This window comes from Saimiri boliviensis, chromosome 13 (genome assembly GCF_048565385.1).
Source record: "Saimiri boliviensis isolate mSaiBol1 chromosome 13, mSaiBol1.pri, whole genome shotgun sequence".
Taxonomy (NCBI): Eukaryota; Metazoa; Chordata; class Mammalia; order Primates; family Cebidae; genus Saimiri; species Saimiri boliviensis.
In genome coordinates this window covers 105,116,251-105,143,421 of record NC_133461.1, presented here as the reverse complement: position 1 = coordinate 105,143,421, position 27,171 = coordinate 105,116,251, and the positions used below count along the sequence as shown (strand labels likewise).

Genomic DNA, 27,171 nt, shown 5'->3' with positions numbered 1-27,171 from the left:
AAGAATACTTGAATTTAATCAAACACAGGACGAGTGTGTGCAGGGTTATGGGTGTACACACATGGTGACTTTGGTCATATCTCCATTTGCAACCTGATTACACATTAGAATGGCATCTTTACTGACCGGAAAGCCAGTATTATAGGCGGTATAGGAGGCACTCTTGGACATGAGACAAGAATATCATTGTGTAGAAATGTCATCAATTATGTTGAAGTGATTCTCCATGGGCTAGAAAACACATAGCATGGTGTTTAGAATGAGATAGGCTTTGATTGGCTGCGAGGTCTCAACACTTATTAGCTGTGCCACATTGAACAAAGTGCTTCATCATTCTGAGACTTAGCTTTTTGTTGTTTGTTTCTTCTCAGAAGAGTTTTCCTCTTGTCACTCAGGCTGGAGTGCAATGGCACGATCTTGGCTCACTGCAACCTCCTCCTCCTGAGTTCAAGTGATTCTACTGCCTCAACCACTGGAATCCTAAGATTACAGGCACCCATTACTACACCTAATTAATTTTTGCAGTCCAACCTGGGCACAGCCAGACTCTGTCAAAAAAAAAAAAAAAATCCGCAAAATTTGAAAAGGAAACAAATCAGAAGCTATTAAACTATCTTTTAGCATGACTCATAATAAACACTATATTATGTATATGTGTTCTATAATTCTGAATAAAAGACTTAACAAAGTCATATTTATGACATGTAATACATGTCATAAAGTGTTGGGATTGCAGGCATGAGCCACTGTGCCTGGCCCATAGTTTTATCCAATCTGTTTAAAAATAAAGATTGAAAGAATACATATGCAAATAAGTGTACATCTCTTTTTGTAATACTTTGCTGCATTGCCTGGGTATTGACAATCAATATGCATTCTGAAGCTACATGGCTAATGTTGAGTACCCACTGTGTGTGCTAGGCCCTGAGCTTAATGCTTTACATGCATTTTTATTTCATTTAATTCTCTCCACAGCCTGAGATAATATAGCCAACCCATTTTACAGAGTTGAAACTGAGGCTCGGAGACTGACAGTTAAATGCCTGAGGTTGCAGTTAATAAGAGGCAGAGCTGGAACAGAAGCCTACGTGTGCCTGACAACCAGTTCACGTTCTGATGGTAGGCTAGTCTGCTTCACAGGTCATGGAATAGATGGTACGAGCCTGCTAGCATGGACTAGGTATCACTGTAGGTAATAAACAGCCCCAGACAATGGAACTTTACAACACTGAAGGCTCTTTGCCTGCTCATGTTGCACATCCTCCCTGGCTCTCCTGGGCCCTGTGCTCCACAGCCCCTCATCTGCCACCAGAATAAAGGAGCAGCTTCCGTATGGGACCTGTCAGTGGGTCTAAGAGATGAGGGAAAGGGTGGCCAGTCTCAATGGCTCCCAACTCTTTTGCCTCGAGGTGACACAGTTCACTTCCACTCACATCTCCTGAGTCAAAGCGAATCCCATAACTACCTCCACCTTCAAGGTGCCCAAAGGAGAACCTGAAATACTCAGTAGACCCCATGAAGGCCACCATGAGGTGTCAGCCTGTGCAGGAGGCTGTCTAGGGGCAGAGGAGGAGAGTAGGGAATTGATGGGAAATGACAGCAGGATGGAGTCACTGTGCATTTGCTTTATCCTCTACCAGGTAGAGTTTGTCCCAGAGCTGCACAAAATCACCAGCAGCATGATCAAACAGGGTAAACTTCAGAAAAAGCAGTTTGTTCAGATGTGATCAGCAGTAAACTCAGAATCAGCTGAGTGACATTGAGTTGGTAAATCTCTGACTGCCTCAGATACCCCATATGATAGTGGTGAAGATGGGAACATTGCAAGAGTTGATTTGGAAGGATATCAGGAGTGTGAACATTCAGCATTTTGGTTCCTTTAAGTTAAATCCAGGCACTGTCTTTCCTGCAAGTCTCCTGTTTCTTTCAGATTGCACAGGTGAGAGTGCTCAGATTAGGGCTGGAGGTCATGGAATATTGGCTTCCATACCAACAGTTCCCCTGTGTTGTGCATGCATTCTGAGCACTTTCCTCTGCTAAACACTGTCCCAAAACATCGTGGGACCTGATTCCTCCTCCTTGTTCCAATGGCCCTGGGTGACTCAAGTGCCCATTCAATAACCAGGACACCAAGATCTTAGAGTGATGCTCTGTGAGGCCCCAGGTGCCAGCCACTGCCCTGTCAAAGTGTGCAGCAAGGGACAGGGCATCATCTGTAGGGGGCAGTGGTCATCCAGGCTTGGTGACTCTACTTGGTAGGCAGAAGATCCTACACCTGTCAACTCTGATGGACCCATTGCCTCTGTGCCTGTTTGTCCTGCTGATGCTCCAGTGGCTGCCCCAGCATCTCAGCCTAGGCCCAATGCCACTGAAGACAGACCTGGACCCTGGGGACCCAGGAGACCCACAGGACTCACTCATCTGTCCCCATGAGTCCACGGACCCTCATTCTTATCAAGGACCTAGGAGTCCTACCCCCGGTCCACCCTCAACAGCTGTAAATGATGATTTGCTGCTATCATCATTACTGTCTTTAGTGGCCAAGGACCTTCCAAAGTGCCAGCTCTGGAAGAAAAGATGTCCTTGGGAGGTGATGACATTCGATACACAGGTGCTCAACAGATTGCTTCCTCCTATCTTCAGACAGTCATTGACACAGCAATTGACACATTGTGTGGAAGGAAACCAGACCAGGGTCACACAGCTGGTCAGTAGCACAGATGGTCTCAAATCTAAGGTGCCTGGCCCTGCTTCCATAAGGGACCTGCCTGGAAGGGAGGTGGCCCTTGGCTTTGAGGAGCCTTTCCTGGGCTGCGTGAATCACCTCCCCGGTTAGAGGCCCCAAACTCTGCTCACATCTCCTTCCTTAGAGTCTCTCCTTGGGCTATAATCAAGGTGACCCCAGCAACCCTTCATGGACATGAGGATACTCTCTGCCATTCACTTTTGGGCTAATCTGAATTCAATACCCACTTACTTGGTCTCTCCTTTTACAACAAAGACAACCCAAATCTGGGGCTCTTTATGCAGGTGACAGCATACGAATAGAGTTGAATGCCATAGTTGTGTTGTCCCTGTTTTGTTTTTATTTTCCTTGTGAGCCAGGGTTGTTTTTCTATTTATAGTAAAGGCATTGGCTTTCTATTTGTAGCATGAATAGAATATTTGCAGTTTACACTAACTTTATGTCATAGTACATTGTAAGGATTTTTTTTTTTTTTTTTTTTTTTTTGAGACGGAGTTTCGCTCTTGTTACCCAGGCTGGGGTGCAATGGCGTGATTTCGGCTCACCACAACCTCCGCCTCCTGGTTTCAGGCAATTCTTCTGCCTCAGCCTCCTGAGTAGCTGGGATTACAGGCACGCGCCACCATGCCCAGCTAATTTTTTGTATTTTTAGTGGAGATGGGGTTTCACCATGTTGACCAAGGTGGTCTCGATCTCTTGACCTCGTGATCCACCCGTCTCGGCCTCCCAAAGTGCTGTGATTACAGGCTTGAGCCACCACGCCTGGCCCATTGTAAGGAGATTGAAACCAGCGGTTTTCAGCTGCGAGTGGCCTGAGTATGTTTGAGCACACTCTGTGTGATTAGGCAAAAGCAGGCCTTTGGGAAGTTTAGCTGAGGATGGGTCAGTGGGGGTCTGACCTGGTCACCAGACCCCTGAGTCCTGCCCACCAGCTTGGCACTCCCCAGTCATCACTCATGATGCTGCCAACCCTCTGGGTATTGTGGCCAAATCCCCCAGGAGAGAGGCTGATGAACTTTGTCTCTTGAAATGCACAGATTCCTTGGCCATCCCTGGGAGCTCAACCATGAGGTCTACTCGGTTTTCTCTCCCTCCTTAGGGTTCAGAATTAAAAGCCCACCTTCACAGGCAGTAAGATAATACAGATAAGTGACATCAATACCCTGTTTCAGATGTTAACATGTCTAGGTAGGTTAGGGGTGATTTGAGAACACACAACCTTGTGCCACACAGTGGAATTCCTGGGCCAGAGGGAGACATTTGATTGCCATGTTATGATCTTCTCATTGAGTGTAAAGGCAGTCTTGTTTCATTTTGAATTCTTTCTTCTGTTGATATCTTTTTTTTTTTTTTTTTTTTTTTTGAGACGGAGTTTTGCTCTTGTTACCAAGGCTGGAGTGCAGTGGCACAATCTCGGCTCACCGCAACCCCCGCCTCCTGGGTTCAAGCAATTCTCCTGCCTCAGCCTCCCAAGTAGCTGGGACTACAGGCGCGCGCCACCATGCACAGCTAATTTTTGTAGTTTTTGTAGAGACGAGGTTTCACCATGTTGACCAGGATGTTCTCGATCTCTTGACCTCGTGATCCACCCGCCTCGGCCTCCCAAAGTGCTGGGATTATAGGCATGAGCCACCGCACCTGGCCTTCTGTTGATATCTTATAAGGGCACTTTGAATTTCCAAGCATGTAAGAACTTTTGGTTAGCTTTTAATCATTGGCTTCTAGCACAATTCTGTGATCAGAAACCTGCTGTGTGACTTGATTTGTCTGAAATATATTAAGATTTGCTTCATGAACAAAATGAGTTGGGTTAATTTTTTGTAAATGTACCATGCATGCTTAAAACCAGTGTAGCTCCAACATTTGTTCCCGAGATACAGGCTGATGGATGGATGGCTCCATGGATGTGATGGAGATGGTTTACTATTGGGACCTTCCACATCCTTCTGATGTTTTGTTGATTAGAATATGAATGGCTGAGAGCGGGCTGCAGAGCCTCCCACTCTGCTTGTGTGTGAGGTTCTGCCATCATTTCTTTTTTTTTTTTTTTTTTTTTATTTGAGACGGAGTTTCACTCTTGTTACCCAGGCTGGAGTGCAATGGCGCGATCTCGGCTCACTGCAACCTCCGCCTCCTGGGTTCAGGCAATTCTCCTGCCTCAGCCTCCTGAGTAGCTGGGATTACAGGCACGCGCCACCATGCCCAGCTAATTTTTTGTATTTTTAGTAGAGACGGGGTTTCACCATGTTGACCAGGATGGTCTCGATCTCTTGACCTCGTGATCCACCCGCCTCGGCCTCCTAAAGTGCTGGGATTACAGGCTTAAGCCACCGCGCCCAGCCCATCATTTATTTCTTATGTTTTGCAGCCAAGACTGACCATGAGAAACCCTGGGAACTCAGGAAGGAAAGACCCACGGAGAAGCAGGGACAGGGAGCTGGTGGAGAAGACCAGAAATCAGGTCTGTGAAGGTTCCAGAGAGCCTTGGGAGGTGCATGGGGGCTGAGATGGGGGAGGGCCACTGGAGGTTGTGGGTGCTCCGTGGAATGTCCACTGTGAGGTACCACATTCCGGGGCTGGGGATTGGTGGAGAGGGAGTATGAAGCCCCAGGGTTGCTTAGGCAGCGCCCAGACAGGAGAATTTGTGGTGGAAACCAGAGCCCTGGTCTCTGTCTAATTGCTCCTGAGCCTCCCCCCGTGTGTCCTGTTGCTTCCCTCATAGACTTTCTCCCTGACTTGCAGCTGAACCTCCCACTAGCCCTTGAAGACTTTGTTTGAACCAGATCCTTTCCCAGACCCCCTCCTCCAGGTGCCCAACATCCCCCCTTCTCCTCCCTCTCCCTTCCTCCCATCCCAATATTCATAATAAAGTCCAAAACCATGAATTTTTTTTTTTCGAGACGGAGTTTCGCTCTTGTTACCCAGGCTGGAGTGCAGGGGCACAATCTGGGCTCACTGCAACCTCCGCCTCCTGGATTCAAGCCATTCTGCTGCCTCAGCTTCCTGAGTAGCTGGTATTACAGGTGCCTGCCACCATGCCTGGCTATTTTGTGTATTTTTAGTAGAGACAGGGTTTCACCATGTTGGTCAGGCTGATCTGGAACTCCTGACCTCAACTGATCTGCCGCCCTCAGCCTCCCAATTACAGGCTTGAGCCACCACACCTGGCCTATCGTTTCTTTCTTTCTTTCTTTTTTTTTTTTTTTTTTTTGGAGGCAGAGTTTCGCTCTTGTTACCTAGGCTGGAGTGCAATGGCGCGATCTCGGTTCACCGCAACCTCCGCCTCCTGGGCTCAGGCAATTCTCCTGCCTCAGCCTCCTGAGTAGCTGGGATTACAGGCACACGCCACCATGCCCAGCTAATGTTTTGTATTTTTAGTAGAGACGAGGTTTCACCATGCTGACCAGGATGGTCTCGATCTCTTGACCTCGTGATCCACCCACCTCCGCCTTCCAAAGTGCTGGGATTACAGGCTTCAGCCACCGTGCCCGGCCTATCATTTCTTTATATTTGGATAACATAAGGACTTTAAGACCCTTTTTCCTTTGAATCAATCAATGATCTGCACCATACACATTTTACAAAACAAAAGACAATACTGTCCTCACTCGAATCCTGGTCATGTCACTCCTAGTGACTCCCATATTGCAAACCTCCCAGCAGGTGCAGCCCTTTCCTCTCCATCTGATGGGCTTCTCAGCTCCCATCACACTGACTGGACACAGATTCCCTAGAGGCAGCCCCCAAGAGCAGAAGACACAGATGACTCAGAAGTTCTTACAAAGTCATCAAACCAGATGACACAAAACTCAAATGATGTTTCACTTTGTTTTGGTTCATTTTGTTTGAGACAAGAGTGTTTGGGCATCCGACTAATCTTTTTTGGAATCTTTTGTAGAAATGGGCTTTGGCTCTGATGTCCAGGCTAGTCTTAAACTCCTGGACTCAGGTGATCTGCCCACTGTAACCCCCCAAACCACTGAAATCACAGGCCTGCACTGTGTAATTTGTCGCATAACACAGCCCAATGACAAGGAAGAAACCCCACGGGTCCAGCATCTACTCACATGGGTGGATTGATGGCTGGGAAACCCCAGCAGGAGGAGCCAAAAGAGTAGCCACTGCACCGACATATCCTGGTCCTGTCAGGGTGCCCTGAGGTGGCCAGGACAGAGGTGGAGGTGGCTTAGGGCTGGGGGAGGGAAGAGGATGGGGATGGGGTGGGATCTGAGTTGGGGAGGGGGATGAGAGGGAAGGAGAGGGAGGGGAATGTGGGATATTGGGCAAAAACCTCAGGGAAATGATTTATTAGCATAAGAATTCTAAAAATATCTGCCATTTACATTAGGAAAATTAAATAGGTTAGTGTTTGTTTAATAGAATGTCAACAGAGCTTTGGGACAAAAATAAGTTTGTTTGTTTGAGACGGAGTCTTGTTCTATCACCAGGCTGGAGTGCAGTGGCACAATCTCGGTTCACTGCAACCTCCGCCTCCCCAGTTGAAGCAATTCTCCTGCCTCAGCCTCCAGAGTAGCTGGAACTACAGACATGCACCACCATGCCCAGCTAATGTTTGTAGTTTTTAGTGGAGATGGGGTTTCACCATGTTGGCCAGGATGGTCTTGATCTCTTTACCTCATGATCTACCTGCCTTGGCCTCCCAAAGTGTTGGGATTACAGGCGTGAGCCACAGTGCCCAGCCAGTATTTTTTTTAAAAAAAACCTTTGTCCTCTTTATCAGAAATGGAGTTTTGTCACTTAAAGAGGAAATTCTGTCTAAACTTTTCTGCTTTATAATTCTATTGTATGACTGGAAGGAAAGCTTTCACTCTCCTCTCTAAATGTTCACTGCAGGAATGAGCTAATAACAGACAGCTTAACAGGAGAAGAAAAACAGAACAGGCATAAACGTGGGAGCCAGCTGAAAAATGAGACTGCAAGAAGAGTCACATTGTTGATGCTTAAAGAGCGCTCTTTTTTCAGAAGAGATGGAGATGGAGGCAACTTAGTGGGGGAGTAAGTGATTTTTAGGGGAAATGAAAGAGCCCAAGGAACAAACAGTTGGCCTGAGACAAAGTTCCTCTGAGATCATGGGGAAGAGGCGACAAACTGCAGGACAGTGGAGGGCAGAGCTGCACCGCCTCTCATGATGCAGAGAAAGCCCCAGAGAATCTGTTGGAGCTGCCCTTCAGAGAATCAATGAAGAATGTGTCTGGGCATGTTAATTTCAAATGACGTCACTCAAAGTGCATGTTCCTGGTTGCAGGTGGAGAGGGATCAGTATGTCCAAAGTCTGTACTTGATAGCAATTTGCATCATCATTTGAGCCTTTTTGTCCATTGGGTAAATTGAGCTGTACATTTTCTCTTGCTGTTCATGACAGTAAAACTGTGGTTGTCTGGGGGCTGACCCTCCTTCTGAACAATGATCCCAGAAAAAAGCACTCATCCCACAATCCTGTTTTATATTCAAGGGAAGAGGAAGTATGTTTTATTTTTGTAACCTACATAATTACCTGCCATTCGGGATTGCCTTTCAAGGTATGCAAAAAACAGATGAGTTATGAAAATATCTAGGCACATTTAACAGTCTCTCCTTTTTTTTGTTTGTTTGTTTTTGGTTTTTTTTTTTTGAAACAGAGTCTCACTCTCTGGCCCAGGCTGGAGTGCAGTGGCACAATCTCAGCTCACTGCAACCTCTGCTTTCCATGTTCCACTGAGTCTCCTGCCCCAGCCTCCCAAGCAGCTGGAATTACAGGCATGCACCACCATGCCTGGCTAATTTTTATATTTTTGGTAGAGATGGGATTTCACCATTTTTGCCAGGCTGGTCTTGAACTCTCAACTCAGGTGATCCACCTGCCTCGGCCTCCCAAAGTGCTGGGATTACAAGGGTGAGTCACCACACCCTGCCGCATTTAACAGTCTCTACCCCACTTAGTCCTGGACAGAGAATTGTTAATATAAATTGGGAGAAGTATTTTTGTTGATTTGTTTTTGTTGTTTTTTGTGACAGAGTCTGGTTCTGTCATCCATACTGGAGTATAATGGTGTGATCTTGGCTCCCTGCAACCTCTACTTCCTGGGTTTAAGTTATTCTCCTGCCTCAGCACCGCCCCCCCCACCCCACCCCAGCAGCTGAAATGACAGGTGGTCGCCACCACACCCAGCCAATTTTTGTATTTTTAGTAGAGATAGGGTTTCCCCATGTTTGCCAGGCTGATCTCAAACTCCCAATCTCAAGTGATTCATCCACCTTGGCCTCTCAAAGTGCTGGGATTACAAGTGTGAGCCACCTGGGGAGGGGATGTTTTCTAATGTACCATTTCTGATTTTAACTCCGAGTTAAAATCAGAAATGGTACATTTTTCTCAGGTGCCCTAGCTGAAAGGCTCTTGGCTGGTCCGCTGTGAATGGTGGAGCTCAGGTCTCTCCACTGACTGCAGACATTGCCCCACCCTGACGTCTTGGTTACTTTTTTTTCGCAGGGGATCGGAGGGACGGAGTTTCGCTCTTGTTACCCAGGCTGGAGTGCAATGGCGCAATCTCGGCTCACTGCAACCTCCGCCTCCTGGGTTCAGGCAATTTCCCTGCCTCAGCCTCCTGAGTAGCTGGGATTACAGGCACGCGCAACCATGCTCAGCTGATTTTTTTGTATTTTTAGTAGAGAGGGGGGTTTACCATGTTGACCAGGATGGTCTCGATCTCTTGACCTTGTGATCCACCCGCCTCGGCCTCCCAAAGTGCTGGGATTACAGGCGTGAGCCACTGCGCCCGGCCGTCTTGGTTACTTTTAACTGTGAAGATGAGCCTGCGAGGCAAATGGGCCAGCTCCCCTTCCCACTTTGAGTCAGTATGAAGGCTTTTTCTTTCATTTGAGGAAAGTAACAACAATAGCATTTTAGAATGGGAGTCAAAGTGCTGATGAGAGCAGAGATTTTCAGTCATTGTCTTCATGGATCAAAAAGCAGTACCAGGAGATCTGCTTTAAGAAAAGAAGCATTTATTTGTACTGTTTGAAACTTTCTTTATTCTTTTTGCTTGTTTAAATTGTGTATTGTGAACTATATAACCCCTTAGTAAGCTAAATTTCTATGTAATGTTACTCCTCTAACATTTGAAGTGTGACCCTAAAACTTTTCAGTTAATTTCTATGTTTCTTTTATTCTTTCTTTTCTTTTTGAAAACCTTGCTCTGTCACCCAGGCTGAAGTGCAGTGGTGAGATTTTTGCTCACTGCAACCTCTGCCTCCCAAGTTCAAGCAATTCTCCTGCCTCAGCCTCCCAAGTAGCTGGGAGTACATGTGCCTGCCACCATGCCTGGCAAATTTTTCTTTTTGTATTTTTAGTAAAGACAGAATTTCATCATGCTGGCCAGGCTTGTCTCTAACTCTTGACCTTAAGTGATCTGCCCGCCTCAGCCTTCCAAAGTGCCGGGATTACAAGTGTGAGTCACCACACCTGGCCTCCATTTAATTTTCTTTTTCTTTTTTTTTTTTGAGACGGAGTTTCACTCTTGTTACCCAGGCTGGAGTGAAATGGCGCGATGTCGGCTCACCGCAACCTCTGCCTCCTGGGTTCAGGCAATTCTCCTGCCTCAGCCTCCTGAGTAGCTGGAATTACAGGCACGCGCCACCATGCCCAGCAAATTTTTTTGTATTTTTAGTAGAGACGGGGTTTCACCATGTTGACCAGGATGGTCTCGATTTCTTGACCTTGTGATCCACCCGCCTCGGCCTCCCAAAGTGCTGGGATTACAGGCTTGAGCCACCGCACCCAGCCCCTCCATTTAATTTCTATAGTTCTTACCTCTTCTCGTGACTGTTAGTCTCCTTATGTTCATTTCTGTTCATAAATATTGACAATGCCTGGTGAAACATGGAGGTTAGATTCACTACGAATCCACAGAATTTTAAATGCCCCTATAGCTTGAAGAAAAGGAGCAGTGCTGCTCCTGTCCTGGGCCTATAGATGTTCTTCCCATCCATGGCTGTTTCTATTCTAACTTTGAGTCTGTGCTCACATGATGGGTGAGTTCCTTTTATATGTACTGGGAACCCCTGATTTAAAGCTCATTTCCAGCTGGTTAGTGTCCAACGTGTCCAAAGCCTGTTGAGAGTTAAGAAACCCCCTGGACCAGGGCTCTGCGGTGTCTTCCTGAAGGCCGAGGCCCCAAGGGCTCCAGCGTCCTCTGAGTCATCTGGTCAATAAACCCTGTGCCTCTGGTAAGGGACCTGAGTGTGGCAAAGAGAGTGAGATGGCAGCGGAGGGCGTGGAGGGTTTCTTATTCTGCACAGAACATGCAAGTCAGATTTAGCTCCACTCCCTTCTCTGCTTGAGTGTTCTCTGATATCTCTACCACCACGTCCAGCTGAAGATTTTCTGAGACCACACACACCTTCACCCAAGTGTACTCTTGTCACCTGTACCACTTTCTTCAGCTAATGATTTTCTGAGACCACAGGCAACTCCACCACTTGAGTGTTTTCTGGCACCTCAATCTCCTACTTCACTCACGTGTCCTCTGGGACTTCAACCACCTACTTCACTCAAGTGTCCTGTGCCACCTCAACCATCTTCTCCAAGTGAAGATTCTCTGAGATCACAGTCACCTCCTCCAGTCAAGTACTCTCTGGTACCTCCGCCATCTTACCCAGCTTGTGATCTTCAGAAACCACAGACACCTCCAGCAATCGAGTGTTCTCTGGGACCTCCTTCATGTTTTCCTCCTCCAGCTGCATCTCCTATGCGACTTTATTCACCTCATCCAGCTTTCTTTTTTTTTTTTTTTTTTGGAGATGGAGTTTTGCTCTTGTTACCCAGGCTGGGGTACAATGGCACGATCTCGGCTCACCGCAACCTCCGCCTCCTGGGTTCAGGCAATTCTCCTGCCTCAGCCTCCTGAGTAGCTGGGATTACAGGCACGCGCCACCATGCCCAGCTAATTTTTTGTATTTTTAGTAGAGACGGGGTTTCACCACGTTGACCAGGATGGTCTCGATCTGTTGACCTAGTAACCCACCCGCCTCGGCCTCCCAAAGTGCTGGGATTACAGGCGTGAGCCACCGCGCCCGGCCACCTCATCCAGCTATCTATCCTGAGTTACCTGAACCACTTCATCCAGCTGTCTTCCCCAGGGGACCTTATTCACCTCATCCAGCTGTCTGCCCTGGGGGACCTCATCTTCTTCCTCCAGCAGTGCGGCCTCTGCGACCTCAGCCTACTTTTCCAGTTAATGGACTCTGGAACCTCAGCCACCTTCTCTACCTTGGTGGCCTCACTTAGCTGTCACCTTCAAATGAGTCTCCTCTAGTACCTAAAGAATCTTCTCATGACCTCTCAGCCCTCAGCCACCTCCTTCCCCTAGGTTTTCTCTAGTACTGCAGCCACCTCCTTCACTTGGCTGACCTGCTGTCTCAAGCGACACTCAACCTTCACCTCAGTGTCCTCTTGGACTTCAGCCCCCTTCTCTAGTCACGTGGCCTCTGAGGCCTCAACCACCACCTCTAAATGCACTACTTGATGTGTTGATTTGAATGGCATAAAGTAATTTGTAAAAAAAAAAAAAAAAAATTCACCTCCTCTTTTTTGAGTTAATAGAAAGAAATGTCACAGATGGTACTGCAGGGCTTTGCAGTACAAGGGTAACACCAGCTGAGATCCTGGTCACTTTTCTCAAGTTTCTGAGAGTACACAGTCGGTTGCATTCTTTCCTCATCATGAGTTTGGCAGCAGGTGTCTCTTACAGACAAAGACAGATTTTTTTATTTTTTGTGGGGACAGAGTCTCACTGTGTCAGCCAGGCTGGAGTGCAGTGGTCCAATTCGGGCTCAATGCAACCTCCGTCTCCAGGGTTCAGGTGATCTTCCCACCTTAACCTCCAGAGGAGCAGCTGAGACTACAGTCATGTACCACCATGTTGACTCTTTTTTATTTATTTTTTCTTTTTTGGGGGGACAGAGTCTCACTCTGTCACCAGGCTGTAGTGCGATGGTGCCATCTCTGCTCACTGTAACCTCCGCCTCTTAGATTCGTGAGATTCTCCTGCCTCAGTATTCCAAGTAGCTGGGACTACAGGCACAAGTCACCATGCCCAAGTAATTTTTTGTATTTTTAGTAGAGACAGCATTTCACCATGCTGGCTGGGACAGTCTTACCTATTGATCTCGTGATCTGCCCTCCTTGGCCTCCCAAAGTACTGGGATTACACACATGAGCCACAGTGCCCTGCCTTTTTCTTTTTCTTTTCTTTTTTTTTTTTTTTTGAGATGGAGTCTCACTTTGTCACCCAGGCTGGAGCACAGTGGTGCGATCTCAGATCTCAGCTCACTGCAACCTCCACGTCCCAGGTTCAAGTGATTCTTCTGTCTCAGCCTCCTGAGTAGCTGAGACTACAGGTGTGTACTACCACACCTGGCTAAGTTTTGTATTTTTAGTAAAAAAAAGACAGGGTTTCACCATATTGGCCAGGCTGGTCTCTAACTGCTGACCTCAGGTGATCCACCCACCTCGGCCTCCCAAAGTGCTGGGATTACAGGTGTGAGCCACTGTACCCATCTCTCTCTCTCTCTCTCTCTCTCTCTCTCTCTCTCTCTCTCCTCTCTCTCTTTTAACTTTTTGTAGAGGCCGGGTGCGGTGGCTCAAGCCTGTAATCTCAGCACTTTGGGAGGCCGAGGCGGGTGGATCATAAGGTCGACAGATCGAGACCATCCTGGTCAACATGGTGAAACTCCGTCTCCACTAAAAATACAAAAAATTAGCTGGGCATGGTGGCGCGTGCCTGTAATCCCAGCTACTCAGGAGGCTGAGGCAGGAGAATTGCCTGAACCCAGGAGGCGGAGGTTGCGGTGAGCCGAGATCGCGCCATTGCACTCCAGCCTGGGTAACAAGAGCGAAACTCCGTCTCAAAAAAAAAAAAAACTTTTTGTAGAGACTGTATCTCACCATGTTGCCCAGGCTGGTCTCAAACTCCTGGACTCATGCCATCTGCCAACTTAGGCCTTCTAAAGTGCTGAGATTACGGGCGTGAGCCACCAGCCCAGCCACAGATTGTTTATAGAAGCAAGAAACAGCAGTTTTGCAGGTGCGTATAGAACCTGGACCACATGGCCATCTCTGTAAAGGACGACACCCATCCCTGACTTGCAGGGTGTCATGTGTCCTTCAACAGAGAGATCCACACCAAAGGGCACAGAGTTTGTGACCACCTATGGTGGAAGCACAAGTGAAGGGACCCAGGGTGCAAAAGAAAGAGACTGAATCTCCTGGGAATAAACAGGAGGCTGAGGAAGAGAAGGCTGAAGCAGGTTGGCTTCGCTTGTGGGTTTGTGTAACTCAGGTGGAGCTGGAAGGCTCCTGGCTGGACAAGCAGTGTGAGCAGGAGCATGGAGGCTGTATGAGGGTCCCACAGAGCCGCCGTGGAAGAGCTCAGATGGACAGGTGTACAGGGAATTATGCCCCCCAGCACTTCCTCATTGCCCTATTGGCCTTAGTCCGTTATCTGTAGGAATGATGATTCTTTCCCTGGGTGTGTGAAGACTCTGGATCAGGGTAAATGAATGTCTAGAGCTCTGGGAAATTTAACTTGGTTCTGCTTGGGGACCCTGTCTCCCCTAGATTTTATGGCCTCAGGAAACTAACAGTGAGGATGGGTCTGGTTTATTGGAGCTGTGGTCTTGGTCTTCAGAATCAGGTCGACTCTGGTGGGGAACTCAAGGCCGATCCTGAGCTGTTCTGGCATCATCTTGTCCCCAGCAACCTCTCTCTCCCCCTGTGACTCCCAGCTTTGCCCCTCCCAACCTTGGCATGCAAAATCTTCCCCCTTCACTGTGTCCCTGCTACCTGAGCGCAGACACCAATTCTCAGTGGGGCTCAGAGCCCCAGCTTTCTCTGAAATGAGCTGGGACTGATGTGGTTATGAGGTCATGGTGAGGACAAGAAGACCAAGCCCATGAGGAAAGCATCTTGCAAATTCGCTGCTAAAACGAAGAACCTCCTCCTCCCGCTGGTTACATGAGGACCTTCCCGCTCAGAAGATCAGCATCAGATGTTCATTGAAGTTTACTAACCTTAGGGTGAAACAGCCCAGGCCCCAGGATTTCCAATCTCTGTTTCAAAAGATGAGGGACAGCTTCCGTCTCCAAGATTAAAATTCAGATTCTTACGAAATGAAGAGAGTATAGCAATGCATGCCCAGTTAAACTCTGAGGTCTATATCTGTCATATGTAGATAATTATTCTTCATGACATACAGACACATATGCAGCCACACAAGGAAGTGTTCAGTAGGTGCACAGGTATTTTATAGAAGACAAAATGTATATTGGGCAAAAAGATCACATGGAAATAAACCAAAAAAAATGTTTTTCACTATGAAAATGCTTTAATAATGGTGTCCATACAGCATGGGATGTGGACAGGGAAAACAGTGCTCACACAGCGGGATAGGCCAGAGGACAGGCTGGAAGTGAATAAAGAGTTCACACCGCTCCCTGCTTTTCCCGGTGACTGGAGGCTCTAGGTCACCTCCTCCTGGAACTCACCCTCCTCCTTGGGGTGGCATCCTGGTACTGTTGGTATTTGAACACCAGGTTATTCATGTTGCTCTTGGCCTTGGTGAACTCCGTCTTACCCAGGCCCTTGTCTGTGTACCAGTGCAGAAAGGTCTTGTGCGGAAACATGGCTGTGAACTGCTCTGAGATGCACTAGAACAGCTCCTGCGTGGCTCTGCTGTTGCCAATAAAGGTGGTAGATATTTTTAGCCCTCAGGGCAGGATGTCACAGACAGCCATTTTCTCATTGTTGGGGATCCGCTCAGCAAAGTAGCTGCTCTTCTTGATTTGGACATTAAGTATTTGCTTGTCCACCTCCTTCATGGTCCTGCAGCCCCTGAACACAGTGGCCACTGTCAGGCAGCGGCCATGGTGGGGGTCATGGGTTGCCATCATGTTCTTGGCATCCAACATCTGCTGGGTGAGCTCAGGCGCTGTCGGGACCGGGGACTGCTGGCTTCCCTGGCTGGTCAGTGGGGCAAAGCTGGATATGAAGAAATGCTAGTGGGAGAATGGGACCATATTCATGGCCAGCTTCTGCAGGTCAGGACTGAGCTGCCCTGGGAAGCACAGGCAGGTAGTGACCCCACTCATGGTGGCAGACACCAGGTGGTTCAGGTCACCGCAGGTGGGCGTAGCAGCTTTTGGGTTAGGAAGAAGATGTCATAGACAGCTTCATTATTGATGCAGTAGGTCTCATCTGTGTTTCCTATGAGCTGGTGGATGGAGAGGGTGGCATTGTAGGGCTCCACCACCATCTCTGACACCTTGGGTGCGGGCAGCACACTGAATGTGTTCATGATCCTGTCTGGGTACTCCTCCCAGATCTTGTTGATGAGGAGGGTACCCATCCCAGACCCAGTTCTCCCATCCAAGGGGGGCCTGGCCTCTTTGCTGCTTTCTTTTGTGTATTCTAATATATTTCTGAATTCAATATTCTCAGTTCTGTGAAACCTGTTCAGGTTTCAGTAAGCAGTAACCCTGCTGACAGAAAAAAAATAAAGGAAGAAGACGAAAAAGGAAATAAATCAGCCTGAATTCTGATGTTTGATGATAAAGTACAACTATTTGCTTTTACCCTTTCCACAAAGAAATGAAACAATTTGGGAAGACATCCCAAGAGATTCAGAAGAGCAAGGCCAGCGCTGTGGTTGGAATGCCTCCAAAACTCATGTTGAGATTTGACATTGTGATGGCATTAAGAAGTGAGATCTGGCCAGGCATGGTCGCTCATGTCTGTAATCCCAGCACATTGGAAGGTCGAGGTGGGTGGATCAAATGAGGTCAGGAATTCAAGAACAGCCTGGCCAACATAGTGAAACTCTGTCTCTACTAAAAACACAAAAATTACCCGGGTGTGATCTCAGGCACCTGTAATCCCAGCTACTTGGGTGGCTGAGGCGGCGGAATCACTCGAATCCTGGAGGTGGAGTTTGCAGTTAGCTGAGATTGTGCCACTACACTCCAGCCTAGGCAACAAGAGCAAAACTCCATCAGAAGAGAAGAGAAGAGAAGAGAAGAGAAGAGAAGAGAAGAGAAGAGAAGAGAAGAGAAGAGAAGAGAAGAGAAGAGAAGAGAAGAGAAGAGAAGAGAAGAGAAGAGAAGAGAAGAGAAGAGAGGAGAGAGGAGGGTGGAGAGGGGAGGGGAGGGAGAAGAGAAAGGAAGAGAAGAGAAGAAGAGAAGAGAAGGGAGAAAAGAAAAAAGAGTAAGAGGTAGAGCCTTGAAGAGCTGATTAGTCCTCTTCCCTCATGAATGGATTAGTGTTGGTATCTGGAGAGCAGATTGGGTTATCCAGGGAGTGGACTTCTGATGGAAGGGTAAGTTCAGTTTCCATCCACTCCCTGTTTCGTGTGCACTCTTGCCCCTCTGCTATGACATGGCACTGTAAGAAGGCCCTCACAAGTTGTGGTCCCTTGATATTAGACTCATCAGCCTCCAGAACTGTGAGCCAAATAAACTTCTATTCTTTTTTCTCTTTTCCTTTTTTATTTTTGGACAAAGTCTCGCTCTGTCACTCAGGCAGGAGTACAGGGGCACAATCTGGGCTCACTGCAACCTCCACCTCCTGGCTTCAAGCAGTTCTCCTGCCTCAGACTCCTGAGTAGCTGGGATTACAGGTGTGCACCAGCATGCCCAGCTAATTGATACCTTACCAACCAAAAAGCAGCATAGGACAATAGAAATTCACAGCTGAATTCTACCAGATGTACAAATAACAGCTAGTTCCATTCCTGCTGAAACTCTTCCAGAAACTCGAGGAGAAGGGACTGCTTGCTCCCTGACAGTCTCTGAACTGTCAGCATCATCCTCCTACCAAAACCTGGCAAAGACAGAACACAAGAAGAAAACTTCAGGCTGTTATTTTTGAAGAACATTAATGCAAAAACCTCAACCTTAACAAAATTCTGGCGAACTGAATCCAGCAGCACATCAAAAAGTTCATCCACCGTGATCGAGTAGCCTTTATCCCCAGGATGCGAGGTTAGTTCAACATATGGAAATCAATAAATATGATTTATCACATAAACAGAACTAAAGACAGAAACAACATTATTATCTAAATAGATGCAGAAAAGGCCTTAAATCAAATTCAACAATGCTTCATAATTAAAACTCTCAATAAACTAGATATTGAAGGAACATATCTCAAATATAGCCATAAATGAAAAATGCACAGCCAATATCATACTGAATTAGCAAAAGTTGGAAGGATTCCCTTTGAAAACTGGCACTAGACAAGGATGCCTTCTCTCACTACTCCTCCTGTTCAACATAGTATTGGAAGTCCTGGCCAGGGCAATCAGGCAAGAGTGAAAAATAATGGGCATGCAAATAGAAAGACAGGAAATCAAACTATCCCTGTTTCTAAAAAACATATATATATATATATATATATATATATATATATATATATATATATACAGTGTACCACGTAGAACCACAAGCCTACATTTCTTTAGACCTAGGAACACACTTTACAGCTCATAGTGTCCAACAGAGATTAAAAAAAATAAAGATATCACACAAAAGGGATACCAAAGGGGAGAATGAGCTGGCATGGTGGGGAGTGAATAGGGAAGTGAGTGGCATTGGTGGGGAGTGGGAAGGGGAGTGAGCAGTATGGAGGTTCTACTTAAAATGCTGGACCTCACTAGTGTGCTTTAGGGATCCTTTTTGCTAAGATGCCTTCTAAAAGAACTTGGAACTTTCCATGCATCCTGTGGTAGATGTCTTTTCTTTTTGTTTTGGTATTTTTTTGAGACAGAGTCTTCCTCTTGCTGCCAGGCTGTAGTGCAATGGCACAATTTTGGCTCACTGCAACTTCCACCTCCCAGGTTCAAGTGATTCTTCTGCCTCACCCTCCCTACTAGCTGGGATTACAGGTATGCGCCACCATGACCAGCAAATTTTTGGAGTTTTAGTAGAGATGGAGTTTCACCATGTTGGCCAGGTTGGTCTTCAACTCCTGAGCTCGGATGATCCACCTGCCTTGGCCTCCCAAAGTGCTGGGATTACAGGCGTGAGCCACCACACCAAGCTGGTAGATGTATTTTGATGTAGAACATTACATGGGCCTGTGAGCAGATTCCTGACTGTGTGAACAAACTAGAAACACCTAAAATAATGATAACCTCACTGCATTCTTTCCTACATCCATTTACTTAACTTTTACAGGATGCCAATGTGCCAGGTAGGGCCAGGTGGTGACTATTGGCATGGTCTGACCCACTCAGGGAAGTCACTATGCAGCATTGGGGCCAGGCCAGGGCATTGGGAGATGCCAGAATAGGGAGGTGTGAAGCGTAGCAGGAAAGCCGAGGAAGAGCAGCAGAGACATGTCTGCAGACGTGCAGCTATTACCAGAACACCAGGGTTTCGGCCACAGTCCTGCTCACAGCACAGAAAGCTAGTCACTGAGAGCTGAGTATTGCTAGAGGAGAGTTTCATTGGGTGCTGCAGCCATGGAAGCGGAAGATCAATCTCCAATTCACGACCCCTGTCTAACTAAAACTAGGGGTTTATATAGCAGGGAAGAAAATGCAACCACGGGTGGGAAAACAGGAACACAGGAGGGTTAAAGAAGCAGTCATGATGAATGAGGTCCAGGCATCTCATGGTCTGGAGCCAATGGGCTGGTGAATCCATGTCTTTGATACTTTTCAGAGGCCTGGAGGTCTTTTGCTGAGGAGGGAACTCAGATAAAACAAGTATAGTTCTTCCAGCTTTTAGATCAGAGGGTAAGTTTCTAATTTTATTTCTTTTAAGATGGGGTCTTGCTCTGTTGGCCAGGTTAGAGTGCAGTGGTGTGATCTCAGCTCACTGCAACCTCCACCTCCTGGGTTCAAGTGATTCTCCTGCCTCAGCCTCCTGAGTGGATGGTCTTGATCTCTTGAATACAGATGATCCACCCGCCTCGGCCTCCCAATGTACTGGGATTACAGGTATGAGCCACCATACCAGGCCATAAGTTTCTAATTTTAAAAAAACTCCCTATGGGACTATTGGATCAGTTTCAGAGCAAGTCAGGTGGATGTCATTTGGCATGTAGAGGCTCTGGCATCAACTATAAATTTATGTCCACTATTCTGTTTCTAAAACACACATAAACCTTTGGAATTTTTTTTTTTTTTTTTTGAGACTGGGTTTCTCCATGTTGTTCAGGCTATTCTCCAACTCCTGACTTCATGATTTGCCCACCTCAGGCTCCCAAAGTGCTGGGATTACAGGTGTGAGCCACCACGCCTTTATATACTTTTTATAAAACATATCTAGAGGCCTGATGTGGTGGCTCAGGCCTGTAATCCCAGCACTTTGGAAGGCTGAGGTGGGTGGGTAATGAGGTCAGGATTTCAAGACCAGCCTGGCTAATATGCTGAAACACTGTCTCTATTAAAAATGTAAAAACTAGCCCAGTGCGGTGGCGAGTGCCTATAATCCCAGCTACTTGGGAAGCTGAAGCAGAAGAATCACTTGAACCTGGGGGCAGAGGTTGCAGTGACTTGAGATCACATCACTGCACTCCCGCCCAGGTGACAGAGCAAGCCTTGGTCTCAAAGAAAATAAAAATATATCTAGAGAAAACAAAACACTATTTAAAAAAAAAAAAAAAGAAAAAAAAAAGAAACACCGGCCGGACGCAGTGGCTCAAGCCTGTAATCCCAGCACTTTGGGAGGCTGAGGCGGGTGGATCACGAGGTCAAAAGATCGAGACCATCCCGGTCAACATGGTGAAACCCCGTCTCTACCAAAAATACAAAACATTAGCTGGGCATGGTGGTGCGTGCCTGTAATCCCAGCTACTCAGGAGGCTGAGGCAGGAGAATTGCCTGAACCCAGGAGGCGGAGGTTGCGGTGAGCCGAGATCGCGCCATTACCCACTCCAGCCTGGGTAACAAGAGTGAAACTCCGTCTCAAAAAAAAAAAAAAAAAAAAGAAACATCATATTTTCCAGCTATATATGAAAATAATTCTAATTCCTTGGTGATTAATAGGTAACATTTCATTTTAAAAATGTTTCTCTTGGCTGGGCATGAGGGCTCATGCCTGCACTCCCAGCACTTTGGGAGGCTAAGGGAGGAGGATCCCTTGAGATCAGGAGTTCAAGACCAGCCTGGGCAACATAGGGAGATTTTGTCTCTAAGAAACAAAATTTTTTTCAGACAAAGGTCTGTCACCCAGGCTGGAGTGCGGTGATGCGATCTTGGTTCACTGCAACCTCCACCTCCCGGGTTCAAGTGATTCTCCTGCCTCAGCCTCTACTACCTGGAACTACAGCTGCCCACCACCAAGATGCCAGGCTGGTCTCGAACTCCTGACCTTCTTTCCCCTGGGCTGGAATGCAGTGGCACGATCTCGGCTTACTGCAACTTCTCTCTCCCTGGTTCAAGCAATTCTTCTGCCTCAGCATCCTGAGTATCTGGGATTCCAGTTGCACACCGCCACACCAGGCTAATCTTTATATATTTTTAGGAGAAACTGGGTATCAACATGTTGGTCAGGCTGGTCTTAAACTCCTGACCTTGTGATCTGCCTGCCTAGGCCTCCCAAAGTTTCGGAATTACAAGCATGAGTCATTGTGCTGGCCTATTTTTTTGTTGTTGTGTTTGAGATGGAGTTGGGCTTGTTGAGCAGGCTGGAGGGCAATGGCACAATCTCGACTCACTGCAACATCCAAATCCTGGGCTCAAGCAATTTTTCTGCCTCAGTCTTCTGAGTAGCTGAGATTACAGGTGCCCACCACCACACCTGGGTAATTTTTGTATTTTTAGTAGAGATGGGGTTTCATCATGTAGGCCAGGATGGTCTCAACCTCCTGACCTCAGGTGATCCACCCATCTCGGCATTCCAAAGTCCTGGGATTACACGCATAAGCCACCATGCCCCATCTCACATACATGTTTTTAAAAGCTCATAACTCTTGGTATTATTTGTTTATTGACTTATTTTTTGGAGACAGGGTCTCATTCTGTCACCCAGCCTGGAGTGCAGGGACAAAATCTCGGCTCACTGCAACCTCTGCTTCCTGGTTGAAGTGATTATCCAGCCTCAGCCTCCTGAGTAACTGGGAATAAAGCCCATGCCACCACACCCAGCTAATTTTTGTGTTTGTTTGTTTGTTTGTTTTAGTAGAGACTGGGTTTCGCCATCTTAGCCAAGCGAGTCTCAACCTCCTGACCTCAAGTGATCCGCCCACCTCAGCCTCCCAAACTGCTGGGGTTTCAGGCATAAGCCACCACCCCTGGCCCATTCCTGCTATTATTTACATTATATTTTTTCTTGTCAGACAATTAGAAAATTTACATTTGCAATGGATATGTAGCTTGGTTTGCAGTTTAGCTTTCTGCTATTCTTTAACAGGGAATAGCTTTCTCAAGTGTGGCTCAGAGACGATTGGCAACTATGGCTTAGAGTGCCTACGGGATTGGTGCCAAATGCGCTGGGACAGGCATTGCCTGGATTAGATATCGGAGCTGATGACCTCTCACCCCAGGCACCTTCTATTCAAATGAGCATAGTTCGTGGGATAGTGACAACTGCTATGAAATCTACATCATTGTATAAAGCACCAGGGCCCTGAAAAGAGTCATTGTTTAGTGAACATTTACTGTCTGGCTGTGATTCTTGCAAAAGCCTAACTCTGCTACAATGTTGTCAGATGGATGATGACTTTAAAGTTCATGTAGAGTTCACAAACTCTATTCACGTGTGCTACAGATAATTTTAAGAATTCAGAGCTGGACAGGGTGGCTCACACCTGCCAATTCTAGCATTCGGGGAGACCCAGGCAGGAAGATCATTTGAGTACAGGAGTTGGAGTTCAGCCTGGGCAACACAGGGAGATGCCATCTATACACACACACACAAATTAGCCACGTGTGGTGATAGTATCTGTAGTCACAGCTACTCAGGAAGCTAAGGTGGGAGGGTCACTTGAACCTGGAAGATGGAGGTTGCAGTGAGTCGTGACTGCGCCAATGCACTCCAGTCTGGGCAACAGAGGGAGACCCTATGTCAAAAAGTAAATAAACTGTCATATCTATGTGTTCCTATGAAAATTTGAACTTAGGACTCTTTCCATCAAATCCTGTGTTTACACCATCCGAAAAGAATTTACTTGATGGAATGAAACCACTGTGAGCCCCCTGTGGTTCTAGGATACAGCACCTTTTAACACAGGTGCTTGTCCTGTGCACCCTGGTCTCTGGTTCAATAACAATGTGTCACTTAAGCCCTAGGTTCTGAGAAAAGGAGACAGTGTGAGCAGCTCTGATAGAGGATGAGCAGAAAGAAGTCATTAATCTGAGCAGGATCAATCCAGGCTCTGACCTTTCCAGAGCTTTCCCCCAGCTCTCCTCTGCCACCCTCTTCCCAGCACTGTCTGCTGGTGTCCTCCCACCCCCAGGTGACAGGGGTGCTGTGCAGAGGAAATTTAATCATTCCTAGGTTTATTCAGTGTCACTGCAGTCCATTTCCCACAGAAACTGAGTTTCTGTCTCACTGCGTGACCTCCATGTGCTCATGTAGCACCAAAGGTTTTTTTCTGTCAACAATCATTTTTTGATTATGCATTTAGTAGCATTCCCTCAAGAAGAGGTGGAAAGATTCCTCTGATTATGAAAATAATCTGGCTGGGCTCTATGGCTCACTCGTGTAATCCCAGCCCTTTGGGAGGCAGAGGCAGGCAGATCATGAGGTCAGGAGATTGACCTGGCCAATATGGTGAAACCCTGTATCTACTAAAATACAAAATAAAAATTATCTGGGTGTCGTGGCACTCTCCCATAGTCCCAGCTACTCAGGAGGCTAAGGCAGGGAAATCGCTTGAACCTGGGAGGTTGCAGTGAGTGGAGATCACGCCACGGGACTCCACCCTGGTGACAGAGCAAGACTCTGTCTCATAAATAAATAAATAAATAAATAAATATCTTAGGCCAGATGCAGTGCCTCACGCCTGTAATCCCAACACTTTGGGAGGCCGAGGCAGGAGGAGTTCAAGACAAGCCTGGCCAACATGGTGAACCCTCGTCTCTACTAAAAATACAAAAATTAGCCAGGCGTGGTAACACACACCTGTAATTCCAGCTACTTGGGAGGCTGAGGCAGGAACCTGGGTGGCAGAGGTTGCAGTGAGCCGAGATGACCCCACTGCACTCCAGCCCTGGTGACAGTGAGTGAGACTCTGTTTCAGAAAAAAAAAAAAAAGGAGAAGAAGAAGAAATAAAAGTAATCTTAGTTTAAGATTTGGAAAATCCAAGGAAAGCCGAAGGAAGAAAATAAAATTATCTGTTAGTTCCCGTCTGGGAGGAATTGCTAGGATTTTGTAGTAGACTCCTGTTGGAGTTCTATTTAGTCATATATAACAAGGCATACTTTACTAAGTAATGTTATGTTATTTTTTAATTTTAATTTTAATTTTTTTGAGACAGGATCTTACTCTGTCACTTAGGCTGGAGTGCAGTGGCATAATCATAGCTCACTGCAGCCTCAAGCTCCTGGGCTCAAATGATCCTCCCACTTCAGCCTCCCAAGTAGATGGGACCACAGGTGCATGCTGCCATCATCACTTAATTTACTTAAAATTGTTTTATAGAGGCAGGATCTCTCTATGTCACCTAGGCTGGTCTCAAACTCTTGGGCTCACGTAATTCTTCCCCTGTGGCCTCCCAAAGTGCTGGGGTTGCAGGTGTGAGCCACTGTGCCTGGCTTTGTACGATGTTTTTAGAAGCTGTATATATTTATTTTATATGTTACGGAATCATCAATCTTTAGTTTTTGAAGAAGTAAGTTAATGTGGAAAATAATAAAATATGACATATGTCTAAACACCTTATTTTAAACAATAGTATATATACATATTTTTATATAAAAACTATATATATATATATATATATATATATATATATATACATGCATACATATATTTTTTGAGAGGCAGTCTCACTCTGTCACCCAGGCTAGAGTGCAGTGGTGCAATCGAAGCTCACTGCAACCTCCACCTCACAGGTTCAAGTGATTCTCCTCCTTCAGCCTCCCAAGTAGCTGGGACTACCAGTGCCTGCCACCACACCCAGCTAATTTTTGTATGTTTAGTAGAGATGGGGTTTCACCATATTGGCCAGGGTGGTCTTGACCTCTTGACCTCATGATCTGCCCACCTTGGACTCCCAATGTTCAGGGATTATAGGAGTGAGACCACGCCTGGCCCTAGACAACAGCATATTCACTTTACAATCTTTTTTTTTTTTTTTTTTTTTTTTTATAGAGTCTTACCGTGGTGTTCAGGCTGGAGTGCATGAAGTATGAAGTGCAGTGTGGCAGTTTCAGGTGAATGCATCATCAACCTCCTGGGCCGGAATGATCCTCCCATCTCAGCCTCCCTGCTAGATGGGACTACAGATGTGAGCCCCATTGCCCTGTCTCGCTTTGCAATCTTTGGCTACGGGTGTAAAGCCCATTCTTGGAGGGAGGGTCCACTTATTCCAGTTTTTTGTCTAAACCATCCCTGTAATATCCAGTTTTGTTTTCTATAGATTGGATGAATGAAGACAGAACATAGAAGACTTTTTTTTTTTTTTTTCGGATGCGGAGTTTTGCTCTTGTCGCCCAGGCTGGAGTGCAATGGTGAGAGATCTGGGCTCAGTGCACAACCTCTGCCTCCTGGGTTCAAGGGATGTTCCTGCCTCAGCCTCCTGAATAGCTGGGATTACAGATGCACACCACCATGCCTGGCTCGTTTTTGTATTTTTAGTAGAAACTGGGTTTCACCAGATTGGCTAGTGTGGTCTCAAACTCTTAACTTTAGGTAATCTGCCTCCCTTGGGTTTCCAAAGTACGGAGATTACTGGCATGAGCCACAGCGCCCGGCTCAGAATGTAAAAGAACTTTAAAGACACTTAACACAACCTCCTAGATCAGGTGCAAATGTTTTCCAGGCTAGGCCAGGTGGCTCATATCTGTAATCCCAACACTTTGAGAGGCTGATGGGAGGATCACTGGAGGTGAGGAGCTGAACGCCAGCCTGGTCAACAAAGCAAGATCCTCATCTTTATTTCTTAAGAAAGAAAAATTTCCAGCTTTTTTTTTTTTTTTTTTTTTTGATATGGAGTCTTGCTCTGTCACCCAGGCTGGAGTGCAGTGGCATGATCTCAGCTCACTGCAACTTCTGCCTCTGGGTTGAAGCAAATCTCCTTACCAGCCTCCCAAGTAGTTGGAACTGCAGGCATGTGCGACCACACCTGGCTAATTTATGTATTTATTTTTATTTCTTATCAGGGGAAAGTGCAAATGCAGTCTCCCACTACCATAAATTTTGCAGTTCAGTTTCCCACATTTGGGGAAATCACAGGGGTCAGCACATCCAGAGCGCAATGGGTGAGCCTCACCCTGGGAAAACCACCTTCATGATTACAGTATCTCCACTGCCAGGTAATTTTGTGTTTTTAGCAGAGACGGGGTTTCACCATGTTGGCCAGGCTGGTCTCACATTTCTGACATCAACTTAACCAACGACCTTAGCCTCCCAAAGTGCTGGGATTACAGGCACAAGCCACCTGGCCCACCCTCACATATATCTGTTTTTTCAAAGCTCTTCACTCTTGGTATTATTTATTTATTTATTGGAGACAGGGTGCCGCTCTGTGGGCCAGGCTGGGGTGCAGTGGCACGATCACAGCTTACCGCAAACTCCACTTTCTGGGTTCAAGTGACCCTAGGGCCTCAGCCTTCTGAGTAACTCCAATTACAGGCGCACTTCAGTAATTTCTGCAGTTTTTTTTTTTAGTAAAGACCGGGTTTCACCATGTTAGCCAGGCTGGCCTCAACTTCCTGATCTCCAGCGATCCACCCATCTCAGCCTCCCAAAGTCCTGGGGCTACAGGCATGAGCCACCCTGCCCAGTCCATTCCTGCTATTATTTAAATTGTATTTTTTTAATCGTCAAATAATTTACATTTGGAATCGATATTTAGTTTTACTTGTAGTATAGCTTTCTGCTGTTATTTACCAGGGATTATGTTTCTAAAGTGTTTTTCTGAGAGAATTGGCAACTATAGCTTACAGTGCAAATGGGGTTGGGGCCAGATGGCCTGGGGGTCAGTATTATCTGGATCAAATACTGGAATTGATGACCTCTCCCGTGCAGGCAACTTCTATTCAAATGATGGTAGTTAATGGGATATTGACAACTAGTAAGGAATCTGTATCTTTGTACAGCAGAGGCCCTGAAAAGAGTCATTGTTTAGTGAATGTTTACTGGCTGGCTGAGATGCCTACAAAAGCCTAACTCTGCTACAATGTTCTCAGGTGGATGCCAATGATGACTTTAAAGTTCACGTAGAGTTCACAAACTCTATTCACATGTGCTACAGATAACTTTA

General features: G+C 46.6%; 1 non-coding gene and 1 pseudogene across 1 annotated transcript; both read right to left on the bottom strand.

Annotated features, from left to right (window-relative positions):
- Window positions 1-15,097: 15,097 nt before the first annotated feature.
- LOC101048327 (tubulin beta-4B chain-like) lies at window positions 15,098-16,176 on the bottom strand (annotated as a pseudogene).
- Window positions 16,177-26,067: 9,891 nt separating this feature from the next.
- On the bottom strand, window positions 26,068-26,229 carry LOC120360665 (U1 spliceosomal RNA). The gene has a single exon (XR_005577110.2). It is a non-coding gene; the product is annotated as a U1 spliceosomal RNA (small nuclear RNA).
- Between the last annotated feature and the right edge of the window lie 942 nt (window positions 26,230-27,171).